Source organism: Chelonia mydas, chromosome 1 (assembly GCF_015237465.2).
Source record: "Chelonia mydas isolate rCheMyd1 chromosome 1, rCheMyd1.pri.v2, whole genome shotgun sequence".
Taxonomy (NCBI): domain Eukaryota; kingdom Metazoa; phylum Chordata; order Testudines; family Cheloniidae; genus Chelonia; species Chelonia mydas.
The window spans coordinates 80,368,440-80,383,653 of NC_057849.1; the positions used below are offsets into that span (position 1 = coordinate 80,368,440).

The 15,214-nt window shown below is 45.6% G+C and overlaps 1 protein-coding gene across 3 annotated transcripts in view; it reads left to right on the forward strand.

Moving 5' to 3' along the window:
- SLAIN1 (SLAIN motif family member 1) overlaps nucleotides 1-15,214 on the forward strand; it is a 65,044-nt gene that overhangs the window by 30,068 nt on the left and 19,762 nt on the right. The window contains exon 1 of one of the 3 annotated variants that reach the window (XM_043534346.1): nucleotides 12,291-12,665. The exons of the other annotated variants lie outside the window; for them this stretch is intronic. The gene's annotated coding sequence lies outside the window, so the exon portion shown is untranslated. Of the gene's footprint in view, nucleotides 1-12,290; nucleotides 12,666-15,214 lie in introns of those variants that run through there. 3 annotated transcript variants of the gene reach the window in all.

Here is a 15,214-nt window from a genome sequence, read left to right on the forward strand (position 1 = left end):
GAAAAAAAAGATTTGCTTTTTTTTCCATGGCTTAAATGGTGGTTAGAACTTAAGTACTAGAAATTCACCGGGTGCTTAAGGTTGCCAGGTATCTGGTTTTTGACTGGAAAGTCCATTCAAAAGGGGACCTGTCATAAATATAAAGGGAAGGGTAAACACCTTTTAAAATCCCTCCTGGCCAGAGGAAAAACCCTTTCACCTGTAAAGGGTTAAGAAGCTAGGATGACCTCGCTGGCACCTGACCAAAATGACCAGTGAGGAGACAAGATACTTTCAAAAGTTGAAGGGAGGGAGAAACAAAGGATCTGTCTGTGTGATGCTTTTGCCAGTGACAGAACAGGAATGGAGTCTTAGAACTTAGTAAGTAATCTAGCTAGATATGCGTTAAATTCTGTTTTGTTTAAATGGCTGATAAAATAAGTTGTGCTGAATGGAATGGATATTCCTGTTTTTGTGCCTTTTTGTAACTTAAGGTTTTGCCTCGAGGGATTCTCTATTTTGAATCTGATTACCCTGTAAAGTAGCTACCATCCTGATTTTACAGAGATGGTTCTTTTACTTTTTTCTTCAATTAAAATTCTTCTTTTAAGAACCTGATTGCTTTTTCATTGTTCTTAAGATCCAAGGGTTTGGGTCTGTGTTCACCTATGCAAGTTGGTGAGGATTTTTATCAAGCCTTCCCCAGGAAAGGGGGTGTGGGGTTTGGGAGGATTTTGGGGGGAAAGACGTTTCCAAGCGGGCTCTTTCCCTGTTATATAATTGTTAGACGCTTGGTGGTGACAGCAATAAAGTCCAAGGGCAAAAGGTAAAATAGTTTGTACCTTGGGGAAGTTTTAACCTAAGCTGGTAAAAATAAGCTTAGGGGTTTTTTCATGCAGGTCCCCACATCTGTACCCTAGAGTTCAGAGTAGGGAAAGAACCTTGACAGGACCTGTGCAGTGTATGGTCAGCACAGCTGACCAGACAGCAAAAGTACGGTTACTGCAGTAACTGCAATTGGCCTCTGCTGCTGGGAGGGTGGAAAGAGCTGCTGCTGCTGAAGGAGGAGGGATTCTGACAGTACTTGGCATTTGAGGAGCAGGGCTGGCAGCTGGGTTCACTGCCCGTGACAGCTTGTCCCGCCTTCTCAGCCTCCTGGAACCCCGGCTCTCTCCAGCCCCTTGCTCCAGAGACTGACCCCTGCTCTCCCCATCAGCTCCTCTGAGCCCAGCTTTGCAGGCAGCACGTGAGTCCCAGAAGAGCAAACGACTTTGAGGGGCGTGAGCGATGGGAATGGGTGGAAGCGAGTGATGGGGGGCCATGTAGTGTCTGGTTTTGAAAAACTGGAAAGTCGGCAACCCTACTAGTACTCCCAGTAACAGACATGTTGAGACTGCTAGTTATGCTATTCCTGACTTCTCCTGCTCTCCATTCAATGCCCATGATTAAAGCTGCTGCAAAAAGGACTTCCCCAAATCAATGGTATTGTGACTGCTCATGGTTGCATTACAATGCAAAAGGAATAATATGTACTATATAGAAAATTAATGGGACAATTAAGTACTGGTGGCACTGATAACTCTAGAACTAGCACTCTGGGAAAAATATGAATACTCTGGGGATCATGAAGGAACAGTTTCTCAGGGGATGATAAATAATGTTGCCAAAACTATGGAAAAGGCCATTACAGACAAAGTGCCATCATTGTAGGTCTAAAAACTGTTTCTTTGGCCGACTAAACTAAACCCACCCAATAAACAGACACAAGAGATTAATGAGGCTTCTGTCTGGAAAGAGCAAATGAACAAAAACCCCTAGTATAGATAAGGAAAAGAGGCCACATACTTCTCAAACTATGGCTAATGAAATGTGGGACACTTGATTCTTAGATATAGAAAGCAAACTGATGACAAGATGAAGACCTCTCCTGGCTTGAAGACAAAAGCACATAAATAGGAATGCAGAGAACAATCCCTTCATGCTTTCTTGGTTGACCCACAGGTTATGAGAGCAGCTTAGTGCCTTCAAGTTGAACAGAAGTTGGAGGGTATCCTGCACTTTGCATAACTGGGCCTCATGTAGCTAAAATTCAAATTGGGTGTCAGACCCTTTTGTCGCCCTTACTAGACCCTGGGCTGGAGCCTAGTGGAATGGAAGGATCCTGGCTCCCATACCACAAACACCTCTGCAGGTCAAAGGCCTGTGCCCCCCATGAGCAAAGACTATCAAAACTTGGTGGAGAATGTGGGCAACTTTCCCACCCCTGGAGGGAGGGTGGACTGACAGATCCAAACGGTCAGATAATCCCAGATCAGAAGACCTGGGTTTGGGAGATCAGTTGAAATGACCTAGAGCGTCTGTTTAAGTGGATGACTGAGAACCAGCAGCAGGAACAGGTAGCCCAGCAGCAGCAACAGCTCCTGCAGTAAATGGCTGCCCAGCAGCAACAGCTGGTCTGAGATTTAGGGGCACAACAGCAGGAGCAGCAGCAACAATTGCACAACAAGTCGTGGCCTTAATGCAGCCCCAAGGTCCTGCCGGGGCTTCCCCTCCCCAGGGGCTATAAGCCAGAGCCAGGGGACCCCCTCCCATAATCATGAAACTCACAAAGATGGGCCCTGAGGAGAACCAAAGGCCTTCTTAGTAACAGTTGAATGGGTGGCAATGGCAGCCCAATGGACACCTAGCCAGCTTGGCCACGTGTTGGCACTGTACCTAATGGGACCAGTCCACTTGCAGCATCTGTCCCTGGGTGAAAGCAGTTATATTGGACTACCTTGACATCATGGAGGAGACGACCTGAAAGAAGTTCTGGGGGAGAAATACCCCAGGGGAGCCAGACCCTGCATGGTTGCCTAGAAACTGAGGGACCTGTGCTGGTGGTGGTTGAAGTGAGAGATGCAGACTGGACTCAAGGTGGCCAAGCTCATTCTGGTGAAGCAGTTTACCTGTCTGTGGGTAGGGGCTGGGTGCTTAAACACCAGCCAGAGTCCCTAGCCAACATGGTATGACTAATGGAGAATTACTTATCAGCAGAGACAGCCCTAACTGCCTTGCCCGAGCAGCTGCTGGAGGCCATGGGATTCCCTTGACTCAAGGGAGAGTCCAACCTTGGGAACTGGTGAGCAGATAGGGTGGTGCCTGAAGGACCAGTCTCTTAAGGAGCCCAGCTGGCTACCAAGCCTGCCACCCATAGGAAACCCCAGCCTCTCTGACCCAGGCCCGGACAAAGGACCTTGGGACCATTGTGGACTCCCCTGCATGAAGGCCAGGAGGGAGAGCTAGACAAGGCAGCTACGGAAGGGTGCCCCCAGATATCAGGCCCCTGGCCAGTGGCTTCTCAGCCAACTGCAGGGGTAGGCTTTTCACATGGGTGCCTGGGTCACCAGTATCACAAATGCTTCTATAGGGAGTGTGACTGTGGACAGGTGTGGATGGCAGAAAGCCATGCCCATAAGCCCACCCCAGCGAAAGTAACTGTCCCTGTGCAGATAAATGGATCTGAGGTTATGGGACTTGTGGATTCTAGATGTGGGCATGCCCTAGTCTGTGACAACTTAGTCTTCCAGGGGCCTTCAGGGTCTGGAACCATCTTCCTGCAATGTATTCATGAGGACGTTAAATCCTATCCCAGTGCATGAGTGCTGTTGACTATTGGGAAGAACACTAAGTCCCTTGTAGTGAGGCTGGCCTCAACACTAGCCTACGCCAATATCTTGGGTCAGGATTGGGAGTATTTCTCTGAAGTACTGACCATCTCCTAAGACCCCAGAGGAAGTAGCCGAGGAGACCTGGGGAGATGGGAGCCCACAGCTGATGACATTGGCTGGCATAGGTGAGAACTGGACTCTGAAGAAGGGGGATCCAACCACAAGGAAACTCCGCCAGAAGGACGTCTTAATTACGAGGCCCTGTTAACCCTCCTACAGGAGGGGGACATTCTGACCAGAGAGACAGATGGCATAAAGGATCAGAGGGAGGACAGAACCTTAAGCTGGGCATGTAACTGACTGCTGGTAGTTAATTGGGAAGTGATAGACTGGATCTCATTATGTTTGAATTTAGTAATAACAGAACGGTTCCAGAAACACCACTGAATGTATTGCTGTGCAATACCAAATAAAGGTGCACAAATATAACAATTTAGTCAGACATTCTGATTATGCCTTTCCAGAAATGCTATATTATGCATATTGGGTCAGATCCTCAGCGGGTATATCCAGGGACTTGAATGGAGGTACACCAGCTGAGACTCAGTTAATTCTGAGGCCTTATACAACAATTTTATAAAGAAGTTGACTGGTGTGTAATATATGAAATAACAAACTTCTTCAGGTACTCCCATCTCTTATTTGCTCCAGGACAGGCAGTTTTGGTGGGGTGTGTGTGTGTGTGTTTGTTTTTCAAAAAATGTCTTTGTAGAGTTAGAACTGAACTGTTCTTTTGAAAACTTTTTCTCAGGTATCTTCTAACAAATATTCTTTAGCTAAACTAAAGTAGAAAAGTCATTTAATCAAACATGTTCTACTGTATTTGAAGTTGTATTTGACTGTTCTTGATTATATTAAACTAATGTGGGAAGAGGATTTAACTCACCCCACCCCACCTCCCCCAGCAACCTTTAACTTTACTTTGATAGAAACTACCCTGGGTACTTAGAATTTTGGAGGTAAATTATGTTGTTGCAAATGAGAGAAATAAATACAGGGATTATTGTATGGTTCCTCAGTAATCAGACGGTCTGAGAGCCTGGGAAGTCACAGTACTTGGGTACCACAGGGATCGATGCAATATAAAAGTTGGAGAGAGTTTATTCTTAATAGTTTCATTTTTAACTGCTTTCAGTTTGGGGTTTAGGCTACGATAATATTATTTTCATCTGCGTATACAAAAAGTGCGTTGGGAATACAATTATTTTGATAATTACTGCCAAGAATTTTGTTTGATATTTGAGAAAATGTTCTGTAACACTTTGCTTGCCATTATGTCATTATGACCATTGATAACTATGTATTTGTGTATTCAACTGCAGTACAGTTCTGGGGAAAAAAACACAACAAAAGCAGGCTTTAAATGTAGGCGTACTTAACCTGTTGTGTGTAACAAAACAACTTTTGACTGAGCAACTATTTTAGACCAGGCCTTTTAATATAGAAAGTACTCTTCAGTGTAAGTTGCACTGACTAAAGATTTTTGCAGTTAAATCTAACGGGAATTACACTGTCTATTTAAAATAAAATGCAAATGTGTCAAATATTTTCTCACTGTGTTTTACAGGCTGTTTCTTTGACAATGTTTATGGTCACGTTGGATTTTATAGGTGGTATGCAATTGCTAGGTTGTTCTCTCTTTAAAAAAAAAAATTAAGGCATAGAAGAGGAAGGATGGTGAAGTAATTAGAACGCTATCCAGGGCCATACAGACATTTATGGGGGCCTGGGACAAAGTATGAAACTGCCCCCCCCCCACTATTGAAGGGAGGTGAGGGGAGTGGGTGGATTGGAGAGTGAGCTCAACCCACACTGACCTGGCAGTGGCAGCTTGGCTTCTGTCTTACAGGGCTGGACCAGGCTCCACACTCTGGGTATTGTGACCTGGTGTGCAGCGTCGCAGTGCCACTCAGGTTTGGCCAGGCTGCTCCTCCATCGTGAACTCCACTCTGCCCAGGGGTCCCGGAGACCAGAAGATGCCCGCCACCTCCTTTAACAACCCCATGAATTTTTGAAATGCCTTTTCCTGATTGCCTGGCTTGGCAAGCAAACCTAGAAGCTCTCCATTGTTGTGTGCAGCTGCCCAGTCGACCATGCCAGCTACACAGTCCAGATGTGATCATGCCTGGAGTAGACAAGAGGTATTGGATTTCCTGGGCTTGTGGAGGGAAAGTGCTGTGCAGGTGCTGTTACAAAGCAGTGGTAGAAACATGGACATCTATGAGCAGATTACCCAGGAGTTGCAGGCAAAGACATACAACAGGGATCAGCAGCAGTGCTGTGTGAAAGCGAAGGAACTGTGGCAGGCATACCAGAATCCAGTGCCAAGATGCAGACCTGGTGCTTTTACAATGAGCTGCATGCTTTACTTGGTGGAGACTCTTCCAGCACGCCTCAGAGCACTGTGGGTACCTCAGAGGAACCCGAGACACAATGCCACCACCCCCCCACTGCCATGAATAGCAAGGTGGAGGAGGATGGGGGTACATGCCACTGAAAGGGTCCAGCTATGCCGCAAGCCAGGACCTGTTTGGGACCTTAGTCCTGGCAGTTTAACACAGGCAAGCCTGATGCAGGGGAAGGAACCTCGGGTAAGTATGTGTATGCATTTCCCATTACAATGTTTAAATGTAATGATGGGGCACATAGCATGACATACTTATTGATTTTTTTTTTCTTCGTTAATTTACTTGTACTAGAAGATGTAGTGGTACAACAAAGAAAGGTAGAGCTGTTATCTGCTTTTCATTCCCCTGTAGATTTAGGCAGGGTGGGGGATACAGGGAAGGTTGTTTATGTATACAGGAATGTCCGTTGAATCATCCTGAGGGAACTCGATGCAACTTTCATGGAGGTACTCTGCAGTCCTTTCCTGAAGGTTTCTGGGGATGGAAGTCTTACTACTTCCTCCGTGGTAGGACACTTTTCCACAACACAACATGATAACTTTGGCAGGCACCATTGCAGTAAACAGGCTAGTGGCATACGGTCTCAAGTGGCTTCAGGACACCAGCAGCAGCTGTGCTCTCTGTGCCTTTGTCACCCTCCAGAGTGAGAGATCTGCTAAAATCATCACTGCCTATGGAAAACAGTGCCAGTATTCAGAACCATTGCCCTATACTTGTATTGTTTCATGCAACTGAAGAATTCCCTCCTCATTTTTCCTCCAATTCCTCCCCTTTTGTGGGCCATACTTATGGCTGGTACTGTGAGTTGTGTGGTATGCAAGCGCTCCATAGCTGAACTGTCAATAAGCACAGGGCCGTCCTTACCCATACACAAACTATGCAGCTGCGTAGGGCACCAGGACATTTGGGGCACCAAATTTCCTGGTGCCCTACTGCTGCTCCAGTGGCCAGCCCAATCCCCCCGGCCGGCTGAGCCGTCCAGGAAAGCTGCTTCCTCCCTGTGCCCACTCCACCCCTTCTTCATAGCCTCTGCCCCCACCCTGCTCCCACTCCAGCCCTTCCCCTGGGCTGCGTCCCGGGGGACTGCAGCAGGGGTCGGGCACGCCCTGCACTCACTGAGCGGCGGGAAGTGGAGAGACCTGGCCCCAAACCGCTCCACTGGCTTGTGCTGGGGGCAGTTTCCCCCTGCCCCCCAAGCCTACTCCTGCCCCCCCCTCCCCGCAGAGGCCTGGGGACGCCCCTCTGCAGAGGTCTGGGGCCAGCGTAGGGCACCACAATGTCTAGGGACGGCCCTGAATAAGCATCTCTTGTTTAAAACTTACAGGATCAAGGGAACAGAATTCTGCAATGTTAACTTTCACTTTCTGTTATGACTATACTTAAAATGATACCTCTGTTTGTTTGTTTTGTCTATAGCTGATGTTGTTGTGGCCTTGAGGGGTCCCCCCCATACTCGTCGAATGCCTGTGCTAGATTAGGAGGAGAAAGAAGCAGACTCAGGATGACTTGTTCAGTGAGATACTGAACACCACTGCTGAACAGAAGGCCTGGAGGGTGAATATTTCAGACGCTATGGAGAATATTTCAGACACAGGAAAAAGCGAGGGAGATGCCCCAGGATGTAATGGGGCTTCTTCAGCAGCAAACAGATGCTGTAGACTCTTGTGCATCTACGGGTTCAACAAGCACAGGTTTGATTCCCTTTGTAGTCACTGGAGAACTCCATTTTAGCACCTCCTTACACTCCACCCAATCCCCATCATTTGATGTGGCATCAGGGATCACATCTCTAACTCTACTACTCCACACCAGTGGACAGAAAGGACAATCACAGTTTCACATAACCTGACCACTGAGCGTGAAGATTGGTATATGTATAGCCAAAATGGATTGAAGTGGACATGGATATTCTTTTGTCTTGTTTAGTTCTGTTCCTTTAATTTATTTCTGAAGTTCTGACTGTATTTGTTTTTTTTTAATCATACATAGTTTCTATGCACTGGTTTTGGTACGCAATTAAAAAAAAAATCTATTTTTGGGAATGTAATTTATCTTTATTTCACAACATATGATACAGAATGCCTAGCGCTACTGAAATAACCCACTACTTGATATTGTACAGGTCAACAGAACTCATGGGATTAGTGACACACACAGACTAATCATTCTAAAGGTACAGGAAGCACTGCAAAATTAATAGGTAGATGGCCCTTACATAAATCCATGGTACACCCACATCTTGAATACTGCGTACAGATGTGGTCCCCTCATCTCAAAAAAGATATACTGGCATTAGAAAAGGTTCAGAAAAGGGCAACTAAAATGATTGGGGGTTTGGAATGGGTCCCATATGAGGAGAAATTAAGGATTAAGGATTTTTCAGCTTGGAAAAGAGGAGACTAAAGAGGAATATGATAGAGGTCTATCAAATCATGAGTGGTGTGGAGAAAGTGAATAAGGAAAAGTTTTATTTACTTGTTCCCATCATATAAGAACTAGGGGCCACCAAATGAAATTAATGGACAGCAGGTTTAAAACAAATAAAAGGAAGTTCTTCACTCAGCGCACAGTCAACCTGTGGAACTCCTTGCCCTGAGAAGGTTGTGAAGGCTAGGACTGTAACAGGGTTTAAAAGAGAACTGGATAAATTCATGGAGGTTAAGTCCATTAATGGCTATTAGCCAGGATGGGTAAGGAATGGTGTCCCTAGCCTCTGTTTGTCAGAGGGTGGAGATGGATGGCAGGAGAGAGATTGCTTGGTCATTACCTGTTAGGTTCATTCCTTCTGGGGCACCTGCCATTGGCCACTGTCAGAGGACAGGATACTGGGCTAGATGGACCTTTGGTCTGACCCAGTATGACTGTTCTTATAGCCTCACCGCAGTTCTGGAACCCCATTGCTGCTAATCCATCGACTATGTCCTGCACATGGCTGATAGTCAATATCCTGCATCGCAGGACATCCTGGACATTTGCATGAACAATGGCCCTTGCTTTGGATTTTCCAACTCCAAAACGATTTCCCTCTAACTAGTTGCAATTTGGTGTTGCAAGCTTCCAGAGTGTAATTGTCACTCAATTCTCAGTGGTCAGTACAGCTCTCATTCTGGTGTCCCTGCGCTGGAGGTCTGGGGTGAGCTTAGCCCATAGATCGAGGAGTGTGGCGTTTCACATCCAAAAGTTCTGCAGCTGCTGCTTGTTGTCCCAAACCTTCATTACGATGCAATCCCACCAGTCAGTGCTCGTTTCTCAGGCCCAGAAGTGGCACTCCACTGTCTGCAGCTGCTCCATTAATGCCACCAACAACCTGGAAGTGGTTTTTGCTGTATCCCACAATGCTCTCTCCTCTGAGAAATTGTCATGTTCCTCGCTGCTGTGGCGGTTCTTGTGGCTCTGCAAATACTGAAGGATCATGCGTCCTTTGTTTGAAACATTCATGAAAAGATGCAGAGCTTTGTGTGATCCATGCTTCTGTCCAGTATGGCAGACAGCGACAAGTGCTTTGTGGGGTTTTACAAAGAAGAGCGAAAATTATGGGATTGGGATGGCATTATGAGATGGAGATGGTTGCATGATGCAAATTTGACTTCTCCCTCCCAGTCACCCCTGCACACTTGTTTCTGCCCCACTATGCATTGCCTGTATTTCCCAAAAGACCGTGTGCTGGATTATGGCGAGTGGCCCACTGGGATACCGACCCATGGTGCACCGCACTGTGCATTGACACCAGCACTCCTGGCAAGCAGGTGCAATGCTTGTGCAAAGAGGCAAGTATGTACCTGCATGAGTGATATACTGACTGTGGTGGCTTTATGCTGATGTAACTTGCATTGACTGAAGCTTGTAATATAGACATGGCCGCAGATTTAGGGGGCACTGAGATCCACAAAACTCACTGCTTGGCTGTTGCCTAAACTCATGTGGCACCTCAGTTTTTGCTGTAAAAGTTCCTGAGGCACCTAAGTTTCTGCCTCAGGGGAAATGCACTGCTGCCTCAGGCAGGGACATGGATGCCTGTCGCACAGGTAAGGCCCTGTGTGATCCTTAAACCGGATGAAGATACACATTTCTCTGCCTAGCTCTTTGGCAGAGCCTGATTCAGTAGGTGTGCTCAGGGGCCACCTAACTCCACACAACATGGGTGAAGGAGGCTGCCTCCCTTATAACCTTTAGCCCAGGGGTTAGGGCACTCACCTGGGATGTGGGAGACCCCAGTTCTCTCCTCCGCTGCCTGATGAGGAGAAGGGATTTGAACAGGCAGTTCTCACTTCTCAAGTGAGTGCCCTAATCACTGGGCTATAAAGTCATTCGCAGTCTCTGCTGACCCAATTAACATTCAGTTATTTAATACAGAGCAGAACAGCTTCACCAAGAGGGATGGAGGGAGACCCACATCAGACTATCAGATAGAGCAGCTGAGATTTATGCTGGGGTTATTTTAGTTGTTAGCTTTGCACCTTCTGAACAAAAAAGTGAAAAGACAGGAACATCAAGGAAGCCGCAAGAGGGTTGTGTGGGGTGGAGAGAGAGTTGGAGACAATGATAGATTCAAAGTGACTGCAAATGTGCATGAAGCAGTTGAAATGTGGCTCTCTGCTGATGGCAGAGTTCCTACCGCTAACTAGATGGCTGAAGAAATTGTTGCTGTGGTTATAAAAGTACTGAATAAACTTCTAAAACAAAGCATAGAGGCTACCTCATCTGATGATAGTTGAGATTATTAATCTGGAAACACCACCGCACTAGCTAGAAAGTCAAGATATTGATTGTGTAAACATATTGCACCTGATGAATTTAGTATATGTAAGTGCCTCTGCCCAACTTCCAATTTTGCAGGTACAATTTGGTGTCTGCAAACAACAACTCTAGTAATTTTTAGCATGAGTTTCACGATGCTTTTTTTTTTTTCTTTAAAGCCCCAGCCCATGGAGGCATTTAATTAGTGAGAATCTAAACTTCCATTTAAAAAAAGTTTCTAGCACTCATGGTTGCAGAGAAAAGCTTGAAACATGGCTTGAGTGTACCCCAAAATTTAAAAAACAACAAACAAAAAAAACCCAGAAGGTGTTACAGTCCTGGCTGTCCCCCTTCTGGACGGTGAAAAGATTGCTATATTGGACCCAACCTTTGAATTCCATGTGATTCCCTGGGTCTTACTCCTAGGCATTCTGGCAATACAAATAATAATAATAATAATAATTAATAATGATGTTTACGGCTCCTAGCCCTACCTCTCTCAGGTGTGCTTCCCAGGTGCAGACCCCATGTCTTGACACCTCTTTTGGTTGCAAAACAACATAGCCCAGTTGCCTTGACCCTGGAACTAGTGCTCAGCCCTCCCAAGCTCTCCTTCTCCCCCCCACCCCAAATAGTTTATGCATGTTTTCCCAGAGTTCCACCCTCCGTGACCTCTGGTGTGTAGGTTAGCTCTTTGAAGATAAAGTGGCAGAGATACTGTAAGGAACACACATGCTTTGCAGACGAACTTCTTAAACATACTGTGACAAAGTGCCTGCTCTACCTTGGTGGGTCTTGTGCTTATTGGCGGATTTGCTCGCCTTGGAGCTTCACGGCAGCCCTCAGCTTGGCCGTTTTTCTGAATTCACAGTCCAGGTCGACTCCTCCTGTGTCTGACCAGGATTTAGGGGGAACCCGGGCCCGCCCACTACTCCGGGTTCCAGCCCAGGGCCCTGTGGAATGCAGCTGTCTAGAGTGCCTCCTGGAACAGCTGTGTGACAGCTACAACTCCCTGGGCTACCTCCCCATGGCCTCCTCCCAACACCTTCTTTATCCTCACCACAGGATCTTCCTCCTGGTGTCTGATAATGCTTGTACACCTCAGTTCTCACTCTCAGCTCCTAGTGCCTCTTGCTCCCAGCTCCTCACATGCATCCCACAAACTGAATTGAGCTCCTTTTAAAAACCCAGGTGCCCTGATTAGCCTGCCTTAATTGATTCTAGCAGCTTCTTGATTTGCTGCAGGTGTTCTAATCAGCCTGTCTTAATTGTCTCCAGAAGGTTCCTGATTGTTCTGGAATCTTCCCTGTTACCTTACCCAGGGAAAAGGGACCTACTTAGCCTGGGGCTTATATATCTGCCTTCTATTACTCTCCTATAGCCATCTGGCCCGACCCTGTCACAATATATACACTTTAGTCAGACAGCACAACATATTTCTAGATCTATGAAAAAACAATCACCTGACTACGACCCTTCCTCTGGACTTCTAACCACTCCCTGAAATCTTGGGAGATTTGGTTGGTGTCCTTCAGCAGGGCCCAGTCCCCCTTGCCTAGAGCTGACTGAAATTCAGAATTTCCTGGGCTGCGTGGCTCTCGTGGCAGCTGGCTCATCAGGCTGTGGGAGTCAAGTAGGGCAGGAAAGTAGCTGGCCTGGGAGTCTGGAAGTGCATAGGACTCTGGCCCTGGGGCAGTTAGGATGGCTGGGCTGCTCAGAGCCACAGACCTTGGAAGCCTGGAGTCCCTAGCAGTCCACCAGACAATCTGACCAAAACCACAAGCAGGATTCCATCAGAACCATCTGGTTTGTGATAAGGTCATAGAACCTGGTATGTTTCCACAAAACTTCTTGGGTTTGATGAATTGGAATTTTCTGATGAAACTCCTGCCTGTTCTGCTTCTCTTGTTAGAGAGCCTGTCTCTTTTTTTTAAAACTAGTCTGAGACACCATTTCTTTTTCTACCCTTCTGCTGGGGTTTTTCCATCCCCACCCCCTCTCCACTGTGGGCTGCTGGCATAGAGGATTTTAACAGTCAATGGCTCTGCCCCCATTGTCCCACCAGGGCAAGGCTAGTCAATTGTTGATAGCCCTTGGATGACTCTCTCATTCAGGGTCAGTGACAGCTAGGCACCAGCCTCCTCCACCCCCCAACAGAAGAGAGATGATGCAATCCAAGAGGATGGTTACACAGTGTACAGTGAAGGACGAATCAAAGTTATATCCAAAATGGAGCCTGACATACGACATGGTTTTCACAGAATCAAATTGGGGACACAGACAAAGCCCCAAACTATCATAGAAGGCAAATATTTGTTTATTTTATTATTATTTTATTTTATTTTTAAATCTCATGATATAAGGTAAACTTATGATTTTGGGGGGCTTGACTCATGACATTTGAATTCTTGGGGCTGCCAATACTGTAAATGTACCTTCAATTTTTGGCTCAAATGACATTGCAAATAAGACGTGGGCAGCGGTTCGCTGTTTCAGGCCAACGGGAGCTGCGGGAAGCGGCGTGGGCTGTGGGATGTGCTGGCCGCTGCTTCCTGCAGCCCCCATTGGCCTGGAACGGTGAACCGCGGCCAGTGGGAGCTGTGATTGGCCAAACCTACGGATGCTGCAGGTAAACAAACCGGCCCGACTCGTCAGTGGATTTCCCTGATGGGCTGCGTGCCAAAGGTTGCTGATCCCTGGTATAGACATAGCATACCACAAGTTGTCCATTTACTAAATATAGCCCAAGACCAAAACCTCAAATCCAAAAAATTTGTAAATTCCAATTTGATTTGAACTTTGTTGTTTGAGGCCATCTGAGGTTATTATCTAGTTACAGTACTTTAACTCCTTTTTCTGTGTGCCATGCAAACAGCTTAATCTGTCAGCACATCTTCTGAACCTTTATAGAGTATACTCAGGTCATTTTTTTTCAAGCTTTTCTCCATAGTTATGAGGGCTGGAAACTTGCTTTCATTTTTTAAAATGGAAGCTGCACTTCTCACATAATTTACTTTACTCTGGGAGCTGGGGCTTTAAGAAAAATACCAAATATAGCGTAAGACTCATGATAAAATAATGTGTTGGCCACACTGTGTCAATGCAGGATCAGGCCTAAGCATTCTTCGTTTCCTTATTTAACATTTTATCTTATATTCTGGGGTGGAAGACTGTCTATTGGCAACAGTTAATGACGTGCAAATCCTTGCATGCTGTAGTAGCTTTTTATTATGTTAATCAGTGCAGCCTCAGAATCAGTCTAGGGTAAAATCATTACCTATTCCAGGTTTTTGGTGAATTTATAAATTTTTACATTAATTTCACATTTTCTCACACATACATACCCCCTTTCTCCAACCCATCTGTTTATGACTTCAGCTTGGTATGTGAGTTCTCTGAACCTTGCTCTGTTGTCTTTGTGAGTACTGTGGAAATATTTATTTTGTGTGGTTTGTTTTGATTTGTTTTTAAATTCAAGTGTAATGAAAACTTTTTGTAAATTTGATTCTAAACAGTGGTGCTTACTAAATAAATATAACCCTAGTGAAGTTTAAAGGCTATAAAATGATTTTTTAGCATATGGTGCTTAAACCTTTCAAAACAAGCAACATTAGTTTTTGACCCGTTCTCATCTAAAATATATTTGTTCCCCCGCCCAGCTTTTCCTGAGATCACATACTGAAAGAGTAATGTGGAATCATCTTGTTTTCCATAAATACTAATTGTGTTCTTAATGTGAGTTCTACCCTCAGAGTTACAATAACTGTAGCTTTGTCCTTGGTGGGCCTGTTCACAGTAGTTATTGTACAAAGTAATGAATGCTGTTTGTTTGTGCTGTATTGTTGACCGCATCTGTGGGTGAGAACATGCAGGCAGCAAATTGGCCTGGCCAATGATCAAACTCTTACAAAACAGTATCTTTTGTTAGGCAAGAGAATAAAATCACAAGAATTGTTACTATAGTCCTTTGCTATTGAATGATGACTTTTAACTAGAGGTGCTAAATGTTAGAGTTAAAAAATTACACATACGGCTGCCTTGTGCCTTTTTAAAAGATGTACTGCATAGTTTAACTCCTTTTGAGTGAAATTGGTGGGTTTCAGTAACTAATGCTAAGGACTGATAGCACTGACCTATCTAGAGCTAGGAATGATGTTGCTAGGCATTTTTCAGTGGTCTGTGTACGACACTGCCAGTGCACCTATGACCTCAGAACTTTATTTTTATTTTTTTATTTTTGAGGGGTGGAGGAAGTGTATAATCCTGCAAAATGGAGAGAGTAGCGATAATTCCTAGGGGAGAGGGGAGCAGGATTTCACTTTGTATTATTATGCCCTGATCATTCTCCAGTCTAGATTTCGCTCACTGAGAGAGGGACTC